General features: G+C 44.4%; 1 protein-coding gene across 16 annotated transcripts in view; it reads left to right on the top strand.

The window, feature by feature from the left end:
• Ces5a (carboxylesterase 5A) overlaps positions 1-22,934 on the top strand; it is a 292,545-nt gene that overhangs the window by 218,023 nt on the left and 51,588 nt on the right. For 4 of the 16 annotated variants that reach the window (XM_076915636.1, XM_076915637.1, XM_076915638.1 and 1 more), the window contains one exon: positions 742-946. The exons of the other annotated variants lie outside the window; for them this stretch is intronic. The gene's annotated coding sequence lies outside the window, so the exon portion shown is untranslated. The remainder of the gene's footprint in view (positions 1-741; positions 947-22,934) is intronic. 16 annotated transcript variants of the gene reach the window in all.

Here is a 22,934-nt window from a genome sequence, read left to right as displayed (position 1 = left end):
GGTACACTAGGGTACTCAACATCCTCTTATGACCTCCATACATGAAAACGACATAGGTGCCTATACCCCCTCATAGGTATATGCAGCGCGCGCGCACACACACACACACACACACACACACACACACACACACACACCCCCCAGAAGTTATAAGACTACTTGAAGTGTGAGATGCAGCCAGGCTCTGTGTACTTTAGGCAAGAGGGATGTGCTGGCAGACAGACCTGCTGTTCGCTCCTCATTCTAAGGATTCTGAGGAGGGGGCTGGAAGGAGGGGGCCCTCTCGGCATGGCATCTGCACAGCATGCCTGCCAGCAGGCTTCTGAGCCAAGTACCTACTTCTTCAGCGAGGGTGAGGAACTGTTTTCTCAGGAGGATGAGAAAGAAGCATGTCCTGTCGTCTTGGGCATCCTTGGGTGGTTCTAAGGTGTTGGACTTCACGCTTTCCCGTCGAGTACCTATTTGATCCATTGCAGTTACAGCCCAGGGGATGGTTTTCTGCTTCCAGTTTGTGAATAGTCTACAAGGCCCAGTTTCCTAACTTCCCACTCCTTAGCTGAGTGTCTTCAACATGCCTGACAGCCTTGACATTTGTATTCAGTTTGGACTTCAAGGATTTCCTGGTCAGGGGAAGGGAAAGGGATACACCTAGAATCTCCCTGTGCTGGAGGAAGCACTCAGAGGGCCTCAGGGGCCCGGTTCAACATACTTTTTAATAATCTTTTCTCTCCATGTCTTCAGCTCCCCAGCCTAGGCTTCAGTTTGTCCAGGATATCCCACTGAGCTTTCGGTCTTGTAACAACCTTCTCGTCCTTACTATGCTGACTTGGAAGTGAAGCCAATGGAAGCACAAACCTGAGTAGTTATAAGGAAGAGAATCTGGATACTTCTATGGTACCCCAAGATGCAGCCATGCCTGGATATAGGACTTCTTGATTACAGGCTGGTAAACTGCTCTCTTGGCTCTTTTTCTATTTCTTCCCCTTCTTTCTTTCTTCATCTTTTTCTTTGTCTTAAGCAAAGATTTGATCTGAGCTTTCTGTAGAGTGTTGTAGCAGGTGTGGGTCATGATTATGTGGGCCTGGATACCCAAGTGAACCCTGTATGGAAGATGGAGGAGGAGGGTCCTTTAAGGAGCCAGTGCAATGTAGAGCCTTGACTTCTCAGTGTGTGGTCTGTGGTTTGGCAGCATTATTGTCATTTAGGAACTTGTTAGACACCTCAGACCTCTCCTCCGATTGCAGAATGAAAGTATTTATTGCCTTATTTTAGAACAGAGACCAGGGGATGGTTATGCACACATTTAGATCCAAGGAGCACTACAGTCTGAATGGAGTGTGAATATGTCTCCCAAAGAGCAGTGCTTTGGAACTTAGTCCCTAGTGTGGTGGTGTTAAGGTGATGGAATCCTTAAGAGTGGGCCCAGTGAAGGATGATGAGGTTACAGGGGTGCTGCCCTGGGAAGGGATTGATGTAGTTACTGCAGAAAGGATCCCGATTGTTCCTTTGAGAATATGTTCTATTAAAAAATGAAGGAGGAGGAGGAGGAGGAGGAGGAGGAGGAGGAGGAGGAGGAGGAGGAGGAGGAGGAGGAGCAGGAGCAGGAGCAGGAGCAGGAGCAGGAGCAGCAGGAGCAGGAGCAGGAGCAGGAGCAGGAGCAGGAGCAGGAGCAGGAGCAGGAGCAGGAGCAGGAGCAGGAGCAGGAGCAGGAGCAGGAGCAGGAGCAGGAGCAGGAGCAGGAGCAGGAGCAGGAGCAGGAGCAGGAGCAGGAGCAGGAGCAGGAGCAGGAGCAGGAGCAGGAGCAGGAGCAGGAGCAGCAGGAGCAGCAGGAGCAGCAGGAGCAGCAGGAGCAGCAGGAGCAGCAGGAGCAGCAGGAGCAGCAGGAGCAGCAGGAGCAGCAGGAGCAGCAGGAGCAGCAGGAGCAGCAGGAGCAGCAGGAGCAGCAGGAGCAGCAGGAGCAGCAGGAGCAGCAGGAGCAGCAGGAGCAGCAGGAGCAGCAGGAGCAGCAGGAGCAGCAGGAGCAGCAGGAGCAGCAGGAGCAGCAGGAGCAGCAGGAGCAGCAGGAGCAGCAGGAGCAGCAGGAGCAGCAGGAGCAGCAGGAGCAGCAGGAGCAGCAGGAGCAGCAGGAGCAGCAGGAGCAGCAGGAGCAGCAGGAGCAAGAAGAAGAAGAAGAAGAAGAAGAAGAAGAAGAAGAAGAAGAAGAAGAAGAAGAAGAAGAAGAAGAAGAAGAAGAAGAAGAAGAAAGAATTCTGATCCCCAAATCTGTTTGACTTCCTGTGTCATTATGTGATTGTTTTGTACAAGTTCTGTCCACTGTGCTGTATTTACCAATCCTCATCAAATACTGAACAAATCTTTATCTTAGACATTCAGTCTCCAAACTACAGGATACAAAACAAAAACAAAAACAAAAACAAAAACCCTTTTTGTTATAAAGTACCCAGTCTCAGGAATTTTTGTTATAGTGATAGAAAATATAAGAATCACTTCTGTGGAGGGCCAGAACAATTCTCTTTAGCTCCCTGGGCCTTTGTGACTAGGTAGTTTTGTGATTAACTGAAGTTTGGGATCAGGGATTGAATCATGATGTTGATTACTTATTATGGCAAGGACAATGTATACTCTTCTGGAGATTGTAGGTAGTCATCATAGACAATTGTCTGTGATTTAGGAAGAGTTCATGGCATTTTACTGGTGGAAAGTGTTTGGCACACTGTCAGACTTAGGCAGAGAGAGAGAGAGAGCTCAGAATAAGCCAGAAATGTTTTCCCCTGCAGCTCGGCAGTGATTGCATTATCTTCAACCCACCTGATAACTTTTGATAGATCAAATGAGACAACAGATGGGGAAACATTTTTGGAATTTGTAAATGGATGAAAATGGAGTGTTTTTCTAAATCTTAAGAGAAGATCATTCATAAAAGAGGTTTCACGTGTATGGTTTAGTTGTTGGCTGGCTTTGGCATGAGCCTTTGGACAGGGAAGGCTAAGGGTAGCTCACCTTCAGAGGAGGACGCAGAGCTCTGAGCTGCAGGGTAAAGTGGGGGGAAGGCCATGGGCCTCCCAGGAGAGACTGAATCATGGCATTTGGGCAGGGACCCTGGCAGGCAGGGAGATGCAACTAATCACAAGGACACTCATGTGACACTGGCATGTCAGGAGCCCTTTGTCCCATAGTTTCCTAGACTGCTTCTGTATTAAGAAATGACTCAGGGTCGGGGGACATGGCTCAGTGGGTATAGCTTACCATGCAAGCCTGAGGACCTGAATTCTGATGCATAGCTTCTGTTTTAGTTAGGGTTTCATTGCTGTGAAGGGACAATATGAACAAGGCAACTCTTATAAAAGAAAGCATTTCACTGGGGCTGGCTTACAGGTTCAGAGGTTCAGTTCTTTACCATCATGGCGGGAAGCATGGTAGCATGCAGGCAGGCGAGGTGCTGGAGAAGGAGCCCTCAAAGCTAACCTCCAGAGTGACTCACTTCCTCCAACAGGGTCACACCTACTCCAATAAGGCCATGCCTCCTAGTAGTGCCACTCTCTATGGGGTAAGCATTCAAACACATGAATCTATGGGGTCATACCTATTCTAACAACGACAGCATTCATATAAGAAGCCAGGTATAGTGGCTCATACCTGGAATCTTAGCATCGGGGAGGTGAAAACAGGAAGATCCCTGGGGCTTGCTGGCCAGTCAGTCTAGCCAACTGGTGCATTCCAGGTTCAGTGTGAGAGACACTGTCCTAAAAATTAAGGTAGAGAAGCAATTGAGGAAAGGCACTGGATGCTGCCACATGTACCCAATGTAAACACAGACACACACAGACACACACAGACACACACAGACACACACACACACACACACAGAGAGAGAGAGAGAGAGAGAGAGAGAGAGAGAGAGAGAGAGAGAGAGGTCTTGATGTCTTGTACAGACCTCAGAAGAACTCCAGCTTGGAGGCCTGACTGAAGCTAGTCTTAGTGTAGGGGGAATACAGGATGTACCTGCAAGAAGCTAGTATAGGACCAGCAGGAGGAGAAACCCGTGCCCTGGGAGCATCTCAGCTTCTGTAGAGAAGCACTATCAAGCAGGAGGCTGGTGGCATAGCTCGGGCCTTCTAGGATTGGTTTTGGGTGTGACTGAGAGTTAGATCTCAGCGTGTTGGAGATTGTCAGTGAGGTGGGAGTGGGTGGGGAGGGCCTTCAGAGCATGGCCGAGGCCCCAGAATGACAACTGCCATGAGGACTGAAGGAGGCACATGGGTCCTCTTGCTCAGCCCTTGGTGCTACTCTGGGACCCACCTCCTCGACGAGATTGCACCAGCTGTTTGAGATTTATGGAGAGGAACAGAAGTCTCTATTACGGGCTTTTAGAGGACCTGCTCGAGGTTTAATAATAAAGACACAGAGACATCTGTTGGCCTGTTTGCCGGGGCAGTCTCCAGCTAACCTCTCAAATATTTTAGGTTGATAATGGATTTTTGTTTGATGATAGAACTTTAGGATTATATTCGCTACAACGTACTGTATATATGATTCAATTTTTGTTTAAGGTATATGTGCATATCACTTGTCTGCGTCTAGTGACTTGGTTTTTGTTTAATATTGAAAACATATACAGGAGGCTAATAAGGTTTATTTCTGCAATCAACTACACTAGTACCTAGTGAAACTACAAGTGTTGATCTGAAGACATTTTTTTTCCCTGTAACAGTATCTGTAGAGGTCTCTGTGACCACCAAGGATTGTAAAGTGACATTCCACAGGGGGCAAAAAGACAGTTTGCTTCAATACAACTAAGTAGCTGGCATTATTTTAGGCTTATTTAAGCATAATTTGATGAATTTTTCCTGGTGATAGCTAACTCAATCTCATGTGCACAATAACACACAAAATAAGCTAAGTAAAGATCGTATGCAACGACGTCAAAACTCTTTGTAGGTACAAGTGATCCCTTCCATAAAGACGTGTTCTGCAGCTTGACTACGTGTGACACCTTCCATAATGAGGGGTTCTGTAGACTGAGACAAACAAGCAGCTTACATTAAAGGGTCTGAGGGAATAAGCTTACATTAAGGGTCCCAGGGAGAATCTGGTGTGGCCTTGTCCACAGATAACCCAGCCTTTTGGGCAGAGCACAGGCTATGCATTCCTTTCTGTGAGCATAATGACCTCTGTGCCTCCTACAAGCATAGATGTGTAATTGGGCATTGATGTCTGTCATATAAAGGAAAAACATGGGCAGTGTGGAGGGTCAGTGGAGAACAGGATGTAGCTGGAGCAAGTCTGAGGGCAGAGTCCTTAAGTAGAAGGCTTTCAAGTCCTGTTTGGGTTAGTTGATGGAGATAGTTTCTTTGTAATGGGTTAGTTGATGGAGACAGTTTCTTTGTAAGGCCTGATTTTAAAAACCCACCTCTTAGTCATTCAACTGAGACTCCTCCCAGGTAGTAGTTATCTACAGAGGGAGAGGATTCATGGCTGCACAACCAGACATTTTGATTTACATTTTCAGTAAAATGTTAACAGTCGGTCTGGCGTACTATAGGAGAGCCTGGGAAGTCTTTCTGGCAGAGTGAATGGAGACTCCCAGGAGATCTCAGTGCAGAGTGGCCAGCTGCCTCATGAGAAGGTTATTTTGGGTCCATTTCCCAATCCCACCCTCTTTCTCTCTTTTCCTGTTCCTCCCTCTCTCTCCTTTCCTGTCCTGCCTCCTCTCTCTTGCTTCTCTCCCTCAACTTCTCTTCTTTTTCCTCTAAGGCCTTTCCCTTGCCAACTCCTGTCTGCCTTTCCCCCCCTCCCCTTCTCTCTTCAGTCCTCTCCTCATGTCCTGCTCTTTTCTTCCCTTCTCCCTCCTCTCTCTTCCTCCCTCCCTGGCTTATGATGAAAGGCCTCCTCAGCCTCCATACTGATGAATTATGCAAACCCCTCCAGCGGGTGTGCCTGGCATCCTATTAAGTCCTTGGCCAGGTTGATAACACAGACAGATTAAAATGTAATTCATTGGGCTTGACATTTAGGCCCCAGTGTGAGCGGCAGGGAAGAGAAACAACACCCTTGGGTACTTTCTGTTTGCAATTTGAGATGGGGGCTGTGAGCTACCTGTGCTTGCTTAGTTAACACTGGCTTGGAGTAGTGTAGTGAGTTTTCACACGCTGTTTGTGGTGGGTCAAGGGACTGGAGGAAGGCCCATGATGGGCTTTCCGCTGAAGCAGGCTTTTTTTTTTTTTTTCTTGTTCCCTCTAGACTTTTAATTTGAAATAATTTGAGATTTACACAAGAGTAGCAATCATAGCACAGCAAGTCCCCATATCCTTCCCCAAGCTTTTGCTGATGCTCACGTCTTATGTAACTACGGAACAACGATCAAAGCAAAGAAATTAACATGGGCGCAATCCCATTAACTAAGCTACTGATGTGTTTTGGATTTCACCCAGTTTCTCACTAAGATTTTTTTTTCTCCTGCTCCAGGATCCAGGCCAGGACTTCACATTCCACAGCGGCCTTTTGTGATCTTGATTCCCCAGGGAGAACAGTTCCTCCCCAGTCCCCAAGCCAGTGGCTCTCATACATCATAATTGTACCAGTGATTTTGCTTAAAGGGCACATCCTTCAATAGACATCCCGATTCGGGAAGTCTCTGCCATCTTTACCCTTAATAAGTAGTCCACAGAGAGATGCCGACCCTGCCCTGCCCCCAAGCACAGTCATCTAGTCTCAGGGTTCTGAGTTTCTTTGCCAATTCACTTGTCACCAGCACCATGTGGTGGCCCTCATCTTTTGGCTTAGCCTTAGGATAAAGCTGTGTTCTTTCCATCCGTCACCCCTGGCCAGATCTGTAGGGAAGGGTCTCAGATTGGATGCAGTTCTTCTCTTTCTACTACTGAGGTGGTTAATAGTTGGCCTGAGCAAAATCCCCATGCAAGTTCTACTTGGACAGACCAGCAACTGGGACCTCTGTGCCTGGACAGAAATCTTCATGTTGTCCTTTAATCCATAGAATAACCCTGCAAGGAGATAAGGGTTCTTTTCATTGTATAGAGAAGACCTAAGAAAGAAAATGTACGAGGCGTGTTTAAATTTGGTCTTCAGGTAATGCGGTACTGGAATATTTATATTTTAATATTTTTATTCACACTGGAAGGTCAAATGTAGCCAAACCTCCTATTTTTATCTTCAGGCACAACTAAGCAATGGCTTGTGGCTGTAGAGACTGTAGATAGACTCAGACATGGATGTGCCACTAATGGTGGCAGCAGGAGGTACCCTAGTGCTTGACTGCCCAATGCCTGTCTTACCTGAGCAAGGCCACAAGTAACAGGATGCGGGGCTCATGTATAGTTGTCCCTCGCTGTGTCTCCAGGATTTGGACAATAGGGCAGTAGGGACTTTAGTAAATAATTGCTGCATGAATAAACGGTCACATGCATGAGTGCTTCTACAAGTAAATGTATGACTAGAATGGCTATGAGCATGAATGCATATATGAGTGTATAAAGAATCACATGCATGTATGTAAATGTACGAATGGCCACAGGCATTTTACACCCACAACCACAAGTGCGTACAAATGAATGGCCACAGACATGAACGGGTGACTGCAGACGTGAGTGTACAAGTGAGTCCATAAGAGAGGGCTCCATGTACAAGTGTATAGAGAGGTTGTTAATCATAAATGCTATGCACATGCTCAGAAGGACTTGCTTCTGCACTGATGGTGGTTAAACAGTTAAGCAGCTTAGGAGCTGGAGGTCTGACCACCTGTTGCCAGAGGCTGTACCCTATGAGCACAGGTTATGAGCCGGTTTCTCATCTCCACGCTTAGTACCTCTGCTTTCTCAGCTGGGAAATGGTGTCTCTTCCGTAGCTAAGTTGATCTGGTTTATGATCTTGCTTCCTTAACCCCACCCTCTTGAATAGGTTAAAAATAGGGCTAAAAGGGGCTCTCTGCTGGTTCTAGATATTTCTTCCCATTTTTGCTATTTCTTCTCTCCTTTCTTCCTCCCTTCTCTCCTATCCCATGACAATGTTCTGAGCAACCCTTTTGTGCTTTGGCCTTTCAGCTTTGCTTATTTCTTTTTTTGCTTGTTGTTGTTGTTGTTGTTGTTTTCCTTGAATGCCCCCTTCCACACTGTCAGATAGAATCAGAAGCCCGGAGGAGCTGGCATATTGCGGTTCCTTGCAGACAAGGGAAGACATTGGGAGCGCCTTGTATCTTTTAAAATAGACCTGTTGTCGTTGTCGTTGTCGTCGGAATGTATTTTTAGCCCTGTGAGAGATTGGCATGCTTTCTCTACCACCATCTGCCAAAGGCAGTTGCTAGGCAACTGACACTGACGACAGCAAGGGGAGGATCTGGGGACTCGAGTGGCTCAGTCCTTCTGCACTGTCTAGTTCTTACGTGACAACAGTCGGGCCCAAGGGAATAAATATGCCTAACCTGGGAGAGTACAATTCAATTCAGTTCAAGGTCCCTGAGCTGAGCCCTGAGGGGACTGCCCAGGCGACAAGGACAGTGGGAACTGATGTCTCTTTGTTGCCCAGGCAACAAGGACAATGGGAGCTGATGTCTTTTTGGTGGGCAGAGCTTTTATTTAGAAAGGTCAGGTGCTGTTGCATTCACTGAGCCAATATAGCACAGCCACAGCACTGGAGGGATAGGCCTGAGCTGAACATGGACTATTGGCAAATTGTCTGTCTAGAGAAGGAGCCCTGGAATGAAGCAGGAGGCAGATGGCCGGGGTTCCTGGGCTCTCACCCAATTTGGTTTATTTTTCTCTGTGTGAGTTGTCTGCCTTTCTCTGGACTGTAGTTGTCTCCTAGCCAAAGTTAGGGTGTCAAACCAGGTAGAACACATTCATATAAAGGAAGGCAAAACAATCACAGAACAGGGATCCATTAACAGGACTTGGCATTGGATCATCACTCTGCCTCTTATGGCTTGTTTGTGAGTTTAGGGAAGCCTCAGAAACACAGCTGCTCCTGTGAAAGACAGGCTTGCTCTTACCATTCTCTGAGAAGTCTTTGATTTAGGTGTATGTTGCAGCACAGAAAATAGGTAGATATCAATAAATTTCAAAGCAGAGAAGGTAATCACCCACTCTCTGTCTTATTAACAGATTTGAACCCGGGCATGACTCCAGTCTTTCATGTAAAAAAAAATTCTCACCTGAAGAAATGAGAAGGGTACCCCTGCTACCTCATGTGCTTTCAGGAAAACTACTTCTCTCAGAGTTCCTTGTAAGCCAGGGCACAGCTATGCCTGGAACTGACGAAGCAAAATAGGAGGCAGTGCTAGGAATGTTCATGAGATGACAGAGCAAGAAGATGGCAGGAACCTGGGATGTGCTGGGCTTGGTACAGCTCCCTCGACCCATAGAGGATGGAATGAAAGTGTATTGTGTGAGGGCTCTGAGCACTGGTGAGTGAATGGGAAGGAGTGTTATCAAGTAGGTACCACAGTGGATGGGCAGAGGTGTGTTCTTTAGGGAATCTCTGGGAATAGGAGAGCATCTGGCTCTAATTGCTGCCCGAGGGGGGGGGGTAGAAAACTGAGGCAATGCTACCCTGATGCTCATCAGTTTCTGGAAGTATCTGTCCCCTGGTACCTCCAGTCTTCTTTATGCTACGGGCAGAGTGAATACCAGTATCCCAAAGGCACTCCCTTAGGAATCTCCCAGTATATATGGTCCTTCCATTTGTAGTATAGTGATATGGAGCTCAGGGAAAGATGAGTCAGCTTGCCCAAATACTAGAAGGAATACCAGAATCCATATTTCCTGACCACCCAGGTGACCAGTGCAGCCAACATAGAGGGAAGTGGGTCCACATGGTACCCATGATGCCTTTTGCTTTACTTGACATAGCCATAGCTGCTTTGTTTTACCCCAGTGCTTGTCCCATTAATCCTGGTATCTGGATGCTCCACTGGTTGTTTGATTTGGTTTCATTTTCAGGTACAGGTTCATGTGATGATGAACTCAGAAGGCTTGCCTCTGTATTTACTGCCCTGTTTCATGGGACAAGGCTTCAGGGAACACTTTTGTTATTCACCGCTTTCAGCTTTGCCTGCTTCCCCCAGTAGGTTGAGAGCCAGAGGAAAGTGTGAGGGCACTTAGATACTTAAGATAGGCTCCCCAGTTGCCTGTCATCTTCAGCATGGAATAGAAGTGGAGGGCAGTGGCTCTCATAGGTGAGAGGACTATGTAGCTTTAGAATAAACTCAGGTGAATGAAAACTACCCCTTTTGACTTGGTTAGAATTCAAACATCTCTCTTTTCCTCTCTGAGGAAGACCTGGGATGAGTGCTTGACCTTTCCATGTGCCCTGGGAGAAGCTAGAATGGTACAGGCCTACTAGTTTGCCTGAGGTCACTTGCCAGCCTGTGCTAGAACAGTAGATATACACACAGCACCCTTTGCTTGGCTTCCAGAAGAGCATGCTGGCAGCTCTGCCTCTGGGCCCTCTTGATGCTGTTCTCAATGCTAAGATCTTCCCTACCCCCACCCCCAAGCTAGTTCACCCAAGGAGTAGTTTATATCAACACACGTGTAAAGTCTGATTTAGGGAGCCTTTCTCAGCTCTCACACCACAGCTCAATCATGGTGATGCTCACACCCCATTGTTGGTTTTCCTTCATGTGCCTGTGGCTTCTTTTAAAGGAACAAAGCCCCCTTTCTTCTTATTTTTGGTTCCTTAATATAAACAGTAGACATAAAAGAACTACATTTTCAACTCCAAGTTTTCTTCTCCCTCCCTCCAGGGTTGTGAGCAGATTAAGATGGGACAGGCAGGCATTATGTGGAGGCTCCTCTCAGCCACCACTTGCCTTCATTGCTGACCATTCTGTTTCTGACTGAGTAGGAGAACCCATACACTGTGTACAGCTGCATCTCAGTGTGGCCCATTTTGGCTGGAATTCAAGGAGTAATTACAGCCAAATGAGTATTATTACAACGCACGTCAATCAGCGGCCTTCTCCTCGAATGCTCTCGTAAGGAAACGGGGACACTCTCTGAAAGATGCTGTCTGGTTTAAGCCCAAGTATCTTTCTGGGGACCAGAATGTGTGTGCTTATCCAAACAGAAACCAGCGCTGATCATCTGTAGCCAAGTCTGAAATGTATAACTTGTATGATCTAAGACTGCTGGTCCCTGGATGTATAACCTGTATGATCTGAGACTGCTGGTCTCCGGAGTTAGGCAGACCCCAGTTCAAATCCTACATGCTACTTCCTCCCTCTGTGAACTTACACATGGGCTTAACTTCTGTACATCTCCATGTTCCGATGGGTGATGAGTAACTTCAGGGATTCAGCAAGATATCGTGTTTAAAATGGCAAAAGAGTCCTATGGAGATTTGTTAATTGAACTTTCTTTCCTCCACATTCAGCAATTAATCACCAGCTCTTTGTCCTCTTTTGGGGGCGTGATCCTGTAATTGTGAAGGCTTTGCGTCAGCAGCTGGAAGCTAAGGAACACTCTTGTCTACATTTTAGGCCTCCTTTGCAACCCAAAGCAATGTGTGCAGGGAGACTTTCCTGGAGAAACTGGAGTGTGAGGAAGAGTCACACTGAACGTCACATCGGGGCTGGGACGTCCCGAGGAAAAGGACAGGAACAATGGGAATTGGAAGACCAATTGTGAAGTTCTACCAACTTTAGAACACTACTTTGGGAAATATCATGGGTGGTGAGGGAGAGACTTTCCCCTGTAGAAGTTTGGTGGAGAGGAGCTCTTTGCCTGGGCCTCTGGTAGCCTGGTTAGAAAGAACATTGTTATGGTTTGAATCTGCAATGCTCACTGTAGGCTCTTGTTTTGAACATTTGGTTCCCAGCCAGTGGAGCTAATTTCAGAGGGTACGGGTCTAGCTGGTAGACGTAGGTTTTCATAGGAGGGTCCCTAGTCTGCTTCCCGATCTGTACGATGTGAACAGCTCCCCCCTACATACTCCCGAATATGCGATCCTACAGCCATGGCCTGGACCACCATGCCAAGCCTTCTCTATCATAGTGAAACTCCTGGAGACCATAAGCCCAAAGAATTCTTTCACCCTTTAAATTGTTTCTGCCAGCTATTTTGGCCATGCTAACTCAAAAACAACAAAGAAAAAAATGCTTACAAAAACAGATCTACAAAGCAGGCCAGGCAACCTTGTGTATGCTTGGGGCTTGGGCATGGGGCTTGAATCAATCTTGTAAATTTGCTCCATTCGATTTAATAAAACATTCTCCTATCTTCTTTGGGTGAGAGATGGCATAGAAAGTTGGGGACCCAGAGAAGACAAAGTCAAGCTGTCATTCCTCTGCTGGGGTGATGTGTGAGGTAGTACACTAATTTAGTTTTCTGTTGCTATTATAAGTGCCATAGCCAAAAGCAGTTGAGGAGGAAAGGTTTATTTGACTTAGAGTCACAGCCCATCACATAGGGAAGTGAGGGGAGGCCCGCAGCAGGAGCTGAGTCAGGAACCATGGAGGAACCTGCTTATTGGTTTCTTCCCAGGTTTACGCTCAGGTACCTGTTTTTTTATGTTTGTTTGTTTGTTTGTTTGTTTTTGTTTTGTTTTGGTTTTGGTTTGTTTGGTTTTTAGATTTTACTTTGTTTTATGTATATGGGTGCTTTGCCTGCATGTGTTCCTGTGTGTCACATGTGCATCTAGTGCCCTGGGAGGCTAAGATGGCACTGGATCTCCTGGAACTGGAGTTACAGAAGAGCAGGGGTAGCCATGTAGGTGTCAGTAATCAAACCTGCGTCCTTTGGAAGAACATCCACTGTTTGTAAGCCCCGAGCCATCTCTCTAGCCCCCATAGCTGCCTTACATATACATCCGAGGACCACCTGCACTACCCACAGTGCACTGGGCCCTCCCATGCCAATCAGTCAATAATCAAGAAAATGTCTCACTGACACAGGGCCAATCTGATGGAAGCAAATTTTCAGTTGAGAGTCTCTCTTCCCAGATACGTCTAGGACTAGGTAGACAAACACTGTGTAGGGCAGTGGTAGACAAGACCACTGAGTTACATGCTGTTCCTAATTAAATAGATGTTGATTGAACCCCTGTCCTGACTCCATGCACTGAGCTGGGCAGATACCCTCCAAGACTGTACTTATGTAAAACATTGACTCTGAAAGAGAGAGGGGCTTGCAAGTTCCTGGGGGGTTTTATCCCAGGCAGTAACTTACTTTTCCCACTGAAGGCAGTTATCCTTGAGTTTAGTAGATGTATCTTTGCCTTCTCTTCTTCCTGTAAAAGAAGTACTGGTCCAGAGTCCTGTGGTCAAGAACTCCCAGTTCAAACTCTCTAAACAAAAGGTGAATGGCCTGTACCCAGGTTGGTCTTTTGCCAGCATCCTGATGGAGGCAGGTTTCTTAGTTGCCACTACTTCCTGTATATTCTTTGTCTCTGTGCTTGCACCTTTCCCTTGATCCCAGTACTTTGATAATGATCTGTGCCCGTACACTCATGCCCTGGCCTCGGACTCCACCACCCGCATCCCTCTTCTAGGAGCTTTTATTGTAAAAAAGAGGAGTTGCCAATGTTGGCACTTCAGGAGACAGGTGGGAGACAGACATTTGACTAATACCTTTTATGTTTCCTATAAATCAAGAGATGTTAAGATTGCACCAGATAGGGACCATAATTTGAGGTCTCCGGGACTTCTTTGAGTATGCGTTAGGAACCTGGGTGAGGTCCAGAGATCCGAGGTCCTTCTGCTAGGTCACAATCATTTCCCAATAGCCCTGCCTTCCCCTCAGCCTTTGATGCATGGGGAAGTATTTAAGATCTAAACTGTAGCATCAGGATTTAGAGAAAAAAGCCAAGTGGTCTCCTCTCCAAAACTCCTCCATGCCTTTTATGGGCAGGTCCTTCAGATGTCAGTTCTGAGGGGGAGGGAAGTGGTAGACAATGGTGCCATTGTGCCATTTCTTCCTATCTGAGGAAGGGGGACAAGCATCTTTAGGACTTGCCAAATGCCACATCAAGTATCAGATAAGAAAATCCCTATTGCTAATCCATGCCCCCTGACCATATCTTCTCCCATGCGCAGTCACCTTTCATGAGTACATGCTCACGTTTTTCAGAACCTGCCTTGGCTGGCTAGGTGGAGACGTTTTCTGTTTCATTATAAGTGGAACAAGCATTGGGCTTCTTTAGTAGCTTTTGGCAGGCGAAGGATCAGAGCTGTGCACAGCATCCAAATGTAGTCAAAAGGCTCAGAATCAAAGGGAAGGTGTTTTGTTTGAAGTCAACTCTCAGGTCATCATACAACACTTCTGTCATTTACAGGAACAGGGATGAGGAATTTTGGCTGCAGCTGGCTGTCTGGTGCTGCCAGACAGTCCCAGAACATCCAGAACCTGATTGTTGGCTTCAAAATTAAAATAAAAGCCATTGATATGGAAGAACTAAAGAGGAACAGTTCCAGTGGGGTCAGTGTACTGTCTTCAGATATTTTGGGTTGGCCTGTATCCCACACAGAACGTGAGAGGTGCTGGGGTTTGCCATGGAAACCGCCAGAGGAAACTCCCAGGAAGCTGGGAGGATTTAGTACTTAGCAGGTGATTCTAGCCTAAGGTATAGCTGGCACCCAGTACACAGGAAAGATGAGTGACACCTATATTGTTAAGAAGTCTGGAGGAGCCAGATCTCAGCAGCAGGTGCATCTTAGCAACGATGGGGAGTCTGTTCTCCAAGCTGTAAGGCTGGGCAGCTTGATGTATTTTGGACACGTGGGGTTAATTTTAGCTTCCCATTGAAGCTTTAGAAACCAAGTGAGGAGCTCAAGAGATGGCCTTGTCAGTAAAATGGGGCTTGTGTTTGAATCCCTAGTATCCAATCAAAGTCAGGTGGTACTCCTGTTACCTCAGTGCAGGGGGAATATGCAGAGATAGAGAAACCCTTGGAACGTGGTGGTTAGCCTAGCCAATCAACACATCCGTGCCTGAGCTTGTGCAAAATAAACTTCTAACAGTGTTCTCAACATAGTATGTACTTGACACTATCTCTCTATCTGGGGAGGGACCATCTTTGTTTCCTGCGTTTCCTTGTCATTCCATGAGTGTGTAGAATTAGTTATACTACTAGTATACCTTAGTGTTTAGACGTGTACTTCTAAGAACAGTATTATGTTCTTGGACGGAAATACTGGTACTCAGGATTCAGTACTGTTGCCAGCACAAGATGTGGAAGTTGAGTACACACTGGGAGGTGAGCAGCTACACAGCTCCCGTCGGCTTTTGGCTGAAGGAGGGTGAGCTTGTATCTCCTGCGTCAGCCTAGCCCCCACTAGTTTGCTTGCTCCACTTCACCTGGGTGGTGACCAAGCTCTAGGAACTAGACTTTACCCTGGGCTTTGGGCTCGAGCCCCTGGAGGCATCTATAGCATCACATATTAATTTTTCCTGGACTCAAGTTCTCCTCTCCTTGGGCAGTCACTTTCCCAGATTTTATTATGGGATGGCACTGAGCTCATTCTTCCAGACTGCAAGACTCCTTGTCTAACTGGGGCAGAGCTTTTATTCCTGGAGAGGAGAGTCGTGTGCTTCCCAGTGAGTATCTCAGCTGCCTTTTCTCTCTGTCAATGTGTGTGAGAGGGTCTGAATCTCCCTAATTCCCTGCAGCTGGCCTCACTCTGCACGACTGCTTGGGGATATGATTCTTTTGTTCCCTTGTTTTTCTCTTTAAGCAAATTTTTTTTTTTTTTTTGAGTTCTGGATGGATGTCATCTGGAGTTTTTAGGGAGAAACATCTCCCTCTCTGAAACTTCTGGGCAGGACATTAGAGTTGCTGGTAGGGAGGAGGCCATTGCCTATGACTGGTGAATGAGACTACAGCCAAGGAAGACTTAGCAGGGCAAGGGGGAGAGCCTTTGAATCTGTATCCACATTCTCTGCTGTGTGATCTTGAGAAATCCCTTACCTTCTCTGGGCCACATTCTTACATCTGTAAAGATGGGGTTGAGTTTAATTAAAGCTTTGCAGTTGAAAATGAAAGCAAAGCCATCAGAGCCCTTACTGAAATCAAGATAAATCAGGTGTGATTGTTGGTTTTTTTGGTTAAAACAGTCAGGACTGTACATTTAGCCCAATGTTTCTCAGCCTCTTTGATCTATGGACCTTTTGATCCAGATGGTTATGGGAAGATGTTCTATGTACTCACAGTGATGGGCAAGAGCCTGAGAAATATTCAGACGGTGACAGAAACCCCACGGTGGGCAACTGTCACCTCTGCAGAGAATCACAACTTTAAGCTGATTAACTGTTAAAAGATGAGAGTAATGAAAGGCATTTATCTCCACCCACTCTTAGTGGTCTTCTGGTGAACTAGGGTTTCAGGAAACAGAGTTTAAAAATTGGTACATTCAGAGTTTCAATAGTTCTCAGCTCGAAACTTCCCCGTGGACCCATGATCCTTACGTGTTTCAGTCAGCTCTATGCTGTTGCTTTAAAAGAGTCAACCTAAGGACAAAAGTCTTGACACATGTTCCAAAGGTTTTAGTCCATGGTTATCTGGCTCTGTTTTTCTGTTTCTGGACCTGTGACCATGCAGGACATAACAATCATGGTAACGCAAAGAAGCTAGAAGGGAGGGAGAAGAGAGAGGAGGACAGAGGATGGGAAGAAAAAAACAAGGGAGGGAGGGAAGGAGAGGGGGGCATTCCTCAGGGATTTATTCCATTCAACTAGGTCCTACCTCTTGACTGTCCATTACCACCCAATAGTCCATCAATTTATGAATGTACTGCATTAATGAAGTCAGAGTCCCTATGATGCAATAAATTCCTAAGACCCCCCACATCTCAATATTGCCTTTAGTGGACATTGCATCTAAACCACAACACCTCCTTTGAGACATGGACTGAAACACACTTTCTTGTTTTATGTGGCCATGAATCCTCTGGGTTTTGAAGTTGAAGAGGTCAAGTGGAATGGTCAGTATTCTCAAGACTGTGATAAAACTTGTTTGGGAGTTGGGAACTTTCTACTAAAGAAGCCCGAAGCCATGGACCCAACAGTTACTAGTAGGAGGGTGGAATCTAAGTACAGATTTTCTGGGTTTCTGCTCTAGATTGGATCTGAGATGTTGCTTCAAGGCTTGGTTTCCTCCAACCCGTGGGTGGTGGAACCTTTAAGAAGTGGGGCATAGTAGGATATCTTTAAACCACTGGAGGTGTGTCCTCCAAGGAGATTGTCTCTGCACGAAAATGAGGACATAATTATACCAAGGTCTGAAGAGAAGGATTTATCGTAGGATATGAGGGAGAGTAAAGCCAGAGGCATCTGGAAGAGTCCAGAGCAGGGAGAGAAAGAAGTAGACTTATGGTCAGCAGTCTTAACTGGGCCATGAGACAAGAGAGATGGTGTGGAAGGAGGGACAGCAAAAGAGAAAGATAAGAGAGCAAGGGAAGAAGACATGTGGGCTGAGAAGGAAGCTGATGACTGAGAGAGCAGAGGGAAGAGAGGGCAGAAAGAGAGAGAACCAAGAAACTACATGGCCAAAATGAAAGCCCTTGTGCTGAAGAGGTTTATGGTAGGGGCTGGGGTACCAGCCAGGATGACTGTGTAACAGATACTCGCTGAGAAAGCCTAGAGGCTAGCATCTGCTTGGGTATGCTAAAAGGCACCTCAGTTGGCCATTTGTCCTGAGATTCTTTGGGACCCGATAGTCTCTTTTCCATTCTTTTTGCCTCCATGGCTGCTATACGACAAGCATCAGGCTAGCATTACCTTATGCTCTCACTATGATGCACTCCCTTGCTGCGGGCCATGAAACGACCAGGCCAACTCATGGGAAGCTGAAAAATCTTCAAAACTGCAACTCAACATAAACTTCCCCTCTTTCTAAGTCAATTATCTAAGATAGATGGTTATAGTAATATAAAGTCAACCAACACATTAACCCCAGCTAAACTGCTTTTTCTCTTTGTACCCCAAATCTCAATTGTCTTCATCACATCTTGTCTTCTGTTAAAGTTACCTGCACGTGCATGAACCTCCTGGCCCAGATCTAAGCTCTATGGGGTAATCTTTGTGTCTTAGTGTCTCTGTATGCTTCCCACCTCCATCTATTTTTCACACACTTGCCATTTAGTGAAGTTAATGGGCAGGGGTTATCAGTCCTTTCCAAGAATGAACAGGTAAACAATGTATTGGTATATGATGATAATACATCCCCTTCCATCCCTTCTGTCCACTGGCCATTTGTCATTCAGTTAGCCATTATCCTGTATTCAGTGATTCAAGGAAGAATGAGTTTAGTATAAAGCAGCAAAATTGAGAGTCAGTTGTAGAACTATGAGGTCCTAAAGCCTTAGACTCCAGTAGAGTAGAGAAGTCTTATACTCATCAGTAAGTTTGTGATTAAAATCAAGTGGTAGTGACAGGGAATTCAACTCCATGGTGTGGTATCATGTGCTTGATGTAAAAATTGTTTTGAGTTGGAGAAGAATAGGGCTCTGTTTGTGGTGTTCCTGAGTTTGTGGACCAAGATTCCCACATACTCCTATGCTAAGCCCATGGTGTACAACTGTTATCTTTGACAGATTCCCTTTTGACTGGTTCTTTCCTGGTGGAAATGATAGGGGATTCACCTGGACTGATGAAAGAGCTTATATCACCAACTGACAGTGTTTTCAGGGCTAAATTTTGAGCTAGGATGTTGGCCACTACATGAGTACAATGGGCTAACCAGACATATTAGCCAGTGTTAGGAAAGTGTCCAGACAACCATATGTTGAGTACCAGCTGGAGCACTGGTCATCTGTGCTTGATAGTGAATGAATGAGGACATGGTCCTGACTTCCATCACTCTGGCTATATGGCCAAGAAGTTTACTATTTTTCATCTATACTAATAAACAGTCACCAGAACCAGTTAGAAATGGGACCCACCCTATTAACGTATTCTTCTGCAGGTTACTAAAATGTAATTCACTTTAGGGAGTGAAGAAGCCAAGCTCAAGGGGTATCTTCACATATCTGTAGGCATGCGATCACTAGATCACAACACAAAACATAAAAGCTCAAGCAGTCTCCTGTGTTCTCCTCCTTCCTCAATACTCACCACCATGTAGCTACTGTTTGTTTCTATTTTATAATAGAGTTTCTCACTAAAGAAGCTTTAAAAATTAAGTATAATTTATTATTTTCCTTTCTGGATGTTATATTTTGTATGCTCATTTAGAAATCTTTGCCTGTTCTAATACCACAAATACATTCTCTTGAGTTCACATTTGAGTCTACAACTCATCTTTAAATAATTTTTGTGTGTGATGAGTTAGGGTGAAAAGTCCTTTCTAGTAAACAAGCCTTGACACCGTGTAGCATAAGTCTCCAAACATTTTTCAATATGCCTTGGTTTTTCCATATAAGACTCAAATTACCATTTCAATTTCCAACAAAACGAAATGAAACAAGCCAGCTGGACTTTTCATTCGGATTCAAATTACTCTATAGTTTAAGTCTGAGAAAATTGACATCTGTGATGATTAATCTTCATCGTTTACTTGCCTGGATTTAGTTATTTAGGAGAGTAGAGAAGCACGTTTCTGGGAATGTCTGTGAGGGTGTTTATAGGCAAGTTTAACAGAGGGGAAGACCAATCCTGAATGCAGGTGGTTATTGTGTTAGATGAAATAAAAGGGGGAAAGGGGACACTTCCAGTAGTGCATTGGTGTTCTTCTGTCTGCTTCATGGCCTGCTAGGTGAGCTCCTGAGCTCTACCGTGATGGCTCGACCTTTCATGACACATGGAAACCTCTGAAACTGGGAGTCTAAGTAATCATTCCTTCCTCAACTTGTTTCTGTGATATATTTTGGTCAGAATGAAACATAAGCCTCTGACTAATATTGAGTTTTTGAACCCATGAACACATTTTTTTCCATTGTTAACTGAGATCTCCTTTAGTGTCTCTTAGCAATATTATGTAATTTAAAAATAGAAATCATTCAAATCTTCCGTTTCCTATTGATTATTTAAATTTTGATTCAACCATACTTTGCATTTTTGAAATGTTCAGCTTCTTTGTTTATAGAAAATAAAAAATTTATTTTCATATTGAAAGAACATTCCCATAAATTTAATAAGGATTGTTTTTCATCTATGGTAATAAGTAGTCAACAGAACTAGTTATAAGTTTCTTCAACCATTTCAAATCATGAAATTACTGTTAATATTTTGCTTCTGAAAATCAACCAACCAAGGATAAACTCACTTCAGTAAACACAGCTGAGTGTCAGCAAATCCATAGTAGGCAGACCTGAGCAAGCACACTTCTACAGAAGAACTAAGTCCATTTATTCTATCTAAAAATCCATCTTACTCTGAATCCTTGTACAACTTTCCTTGTGATATTTTCCATTGATTCCTGGGTAATTTACAAATGTGTTAACTTTCAAGGTGTAGAAATTTTATTATGTTTCATTACTTATTTCTATAGTGTTGTGAAAGAATATAATCTGCATAATTTTAAAACTTTGTGATTTGTTAAACCTTGCTATTTCAGAAGGTAGCCGAGGACATGCAGGCATGGTATGCTAAAACTTCCAGGGACCAAACTTGGGAAAGTTAGATAACAGATATCAGATGATGTGGATGTTAACTGAAAATCTCCAGTTCAAAAGAAAGGAAAACAAAGGACATTGGCAAACAGATCATGAATAAACCAAGGTCTACTTTGAAAGTATTGGAGGTTCTAGAAACTCCTTCCCAATGAGAGGGACTGAACAGAATCAGGATTAAGAGAAAGAGAGCTTCAGAAAATTAATACCCAGTAAAAGCCATTTTAAATAAAAATAAATAAATAAAAAGAAGGAAGAGAAGGGAGTTTGCAATAGTGGGAGGCGGAGCACCAGGAAGCACCTTATTTTGGCATCCAACTATAGCAGTGGAAATATGCCATTAACAAAGACCTGTGCTATATCAGAACTTATGTTTCCACAAAATTCTCCAGCAAATCAAATGCCCTGAGACAGCCTAGTAGAATACCTGGAGACTGTGCAAAACAAAATCTGCATGTAGCATTCAGCAACATAGAAACATAGTTGGATCTGAAATCTGAGAACAGAGACATAAGGTCCAGGCAATACACCTAATATTAGTTGAGAAGGACCACTCAGGAACAAAGTCAACATTTGAAACCATACTCCAGAAGTCTCATACACTCCAATACAATGTATCAAGGGAAGGACAGAAAATCAGGGCTTGAACATGGTGGTGGATATGGAATATTCCAAACAGTGGCGAAGATAACAAGAAATATGAACAGAACATTTGAGATCACTGGGACCCCATGAAAAGACCAAATCTATGAACAGATGAAGAATGACTTAAAATGATAAAGATACAGAAACATTCGATAAAATCATATCAGGAAGTTGCCAAAATCTGGGGGAAAAATTATTCATCTAGGTATAGAAAGTGTTTAAGAACATTAACCAGGCAAGAGCAGGGAAGTATCTCCTCATGGGCCAGTGATATGGTTTAGTGGGTAAAGGTTTTTGCTGTAAATTCTGATGACCTGAATTTGGTTCCTGAGACCCACATTGTGCAAGGAGAGAAACAACTCCGACAAATCATCCTCTGACATATATAGTTGTGCGTGCACATGTGCATAAATAAATATAATAAAAGGAACCTTTCCTATGCCAGTATTCATTTATTTGTTACCTCCAAGAAATGTACCTTACCACCAGAGATTACAAACAGAGATGGAGAGATGATTCAACATATGCAATCAATAAGTGTAATACATCACATAAAGAGACTTGTCTTAGTCAGGGCTTGTGTTCCTGCACGAAAATCATGAACAAGAAGCAAGGTGGGGAGGAAAGGGTTTATTCAGCTTACACATGTACATTGCTGTCCATCACCAAAGGAAGTCAGAACAGTAACTCACACAGGGCAGGAACTTGGAGGCAGGAGCTGATGCAGAGGCAATGGAGGGGTGCTACTTACTGTCCTGCTTTCCCTGGCTTGTTCAGCTTGCTTTCTTATAGAACCCAGGACTACCAGCCCAGGGATGGCACCACCCACAATGGGCTGGGCCCTCCCCTCTTGATCACTAATTGAGAAAATGCCTTACAGCTGGATCTCATGGAGGCATTCCTCAAGGAAGGCTCCTTTCTCTGTGATAACCCCAGCTGCTTCAAGTTGAGACCCAAAACCAGTCAGTACAAGACTTGAAGACATAAATCACATGATCATCTCAATGAATGAAGAAAGACATTTGACAAAATCCAACCAATGTCTTTTCATGATAATGTATCATGATGCAGCTTAGAGCTTGAAAAAACAAAAACAAACAAATCAAGAATCAGTAGACAGAAATAATTAAAATTATAGCAGAAGTTAAGAAAATGAAAACAAAAAAATAAGAACCAATGAAACTATGAGTTGGTTCTCTGACAAGATAAGCAAAACCAATAGACTCTTAAAATAACCAAGAGTGAGAAAAACATAAATATTAAAAAATGGAGATGAAAAAAGGAGACATTACCACAAATACTATAATAAAATTAAGAAAATCATTAGAACATATTTTAAAAACTGCATTCCACTAAGTTGGAAAAGCTAACAAAAATATATTGATTTCTAGGTGCATCTGACCTACCAAAATTAAATCAAAATGAGATAAACAGTTTAAATGTATCTATAACAAGTGATAAATTAAAGTAATAATTTTAAAATCCTCCGATTAAAACTAGTCCAGGATCAGATAGATTCACTGCTGAACTCTACCAGCCCTGTAGGGAAGATGTTAAATGCCAAAGTTTCCATGAAACTATTCCAGGAAGTAGACAAGGTAGGGATACCACCAAACTTTTTTCACAAAGACAATGTTACTATAATAGGAAAACCAGAGAAACACATAAAAGGAAACTGTAGGCTAAGCTTGTGATGAATATAGTTGCAAAAGTTCTCACAAAATACTTTCAATCT

The sequence above is a fragment of the Arvicanthis niloticus genome, chromosome 18, assembly GCF_011762505.2.
Source record: "Arvicanthis niloticus isolate mArvNil1 chromosome 18, mArvNil1.pat.X, whole genome shotgun sequence".
In the NCBI taxonomy this organism is placed as follows: Eukaryota; Metazoa; Chordata; class Mammalia; order Rodentia; family Muridae; genus Arvicanthis; species Arvicanthis niloticus.
This window is presented reverse-complemented; position numbering and strand designations above follow the sequence as displayed.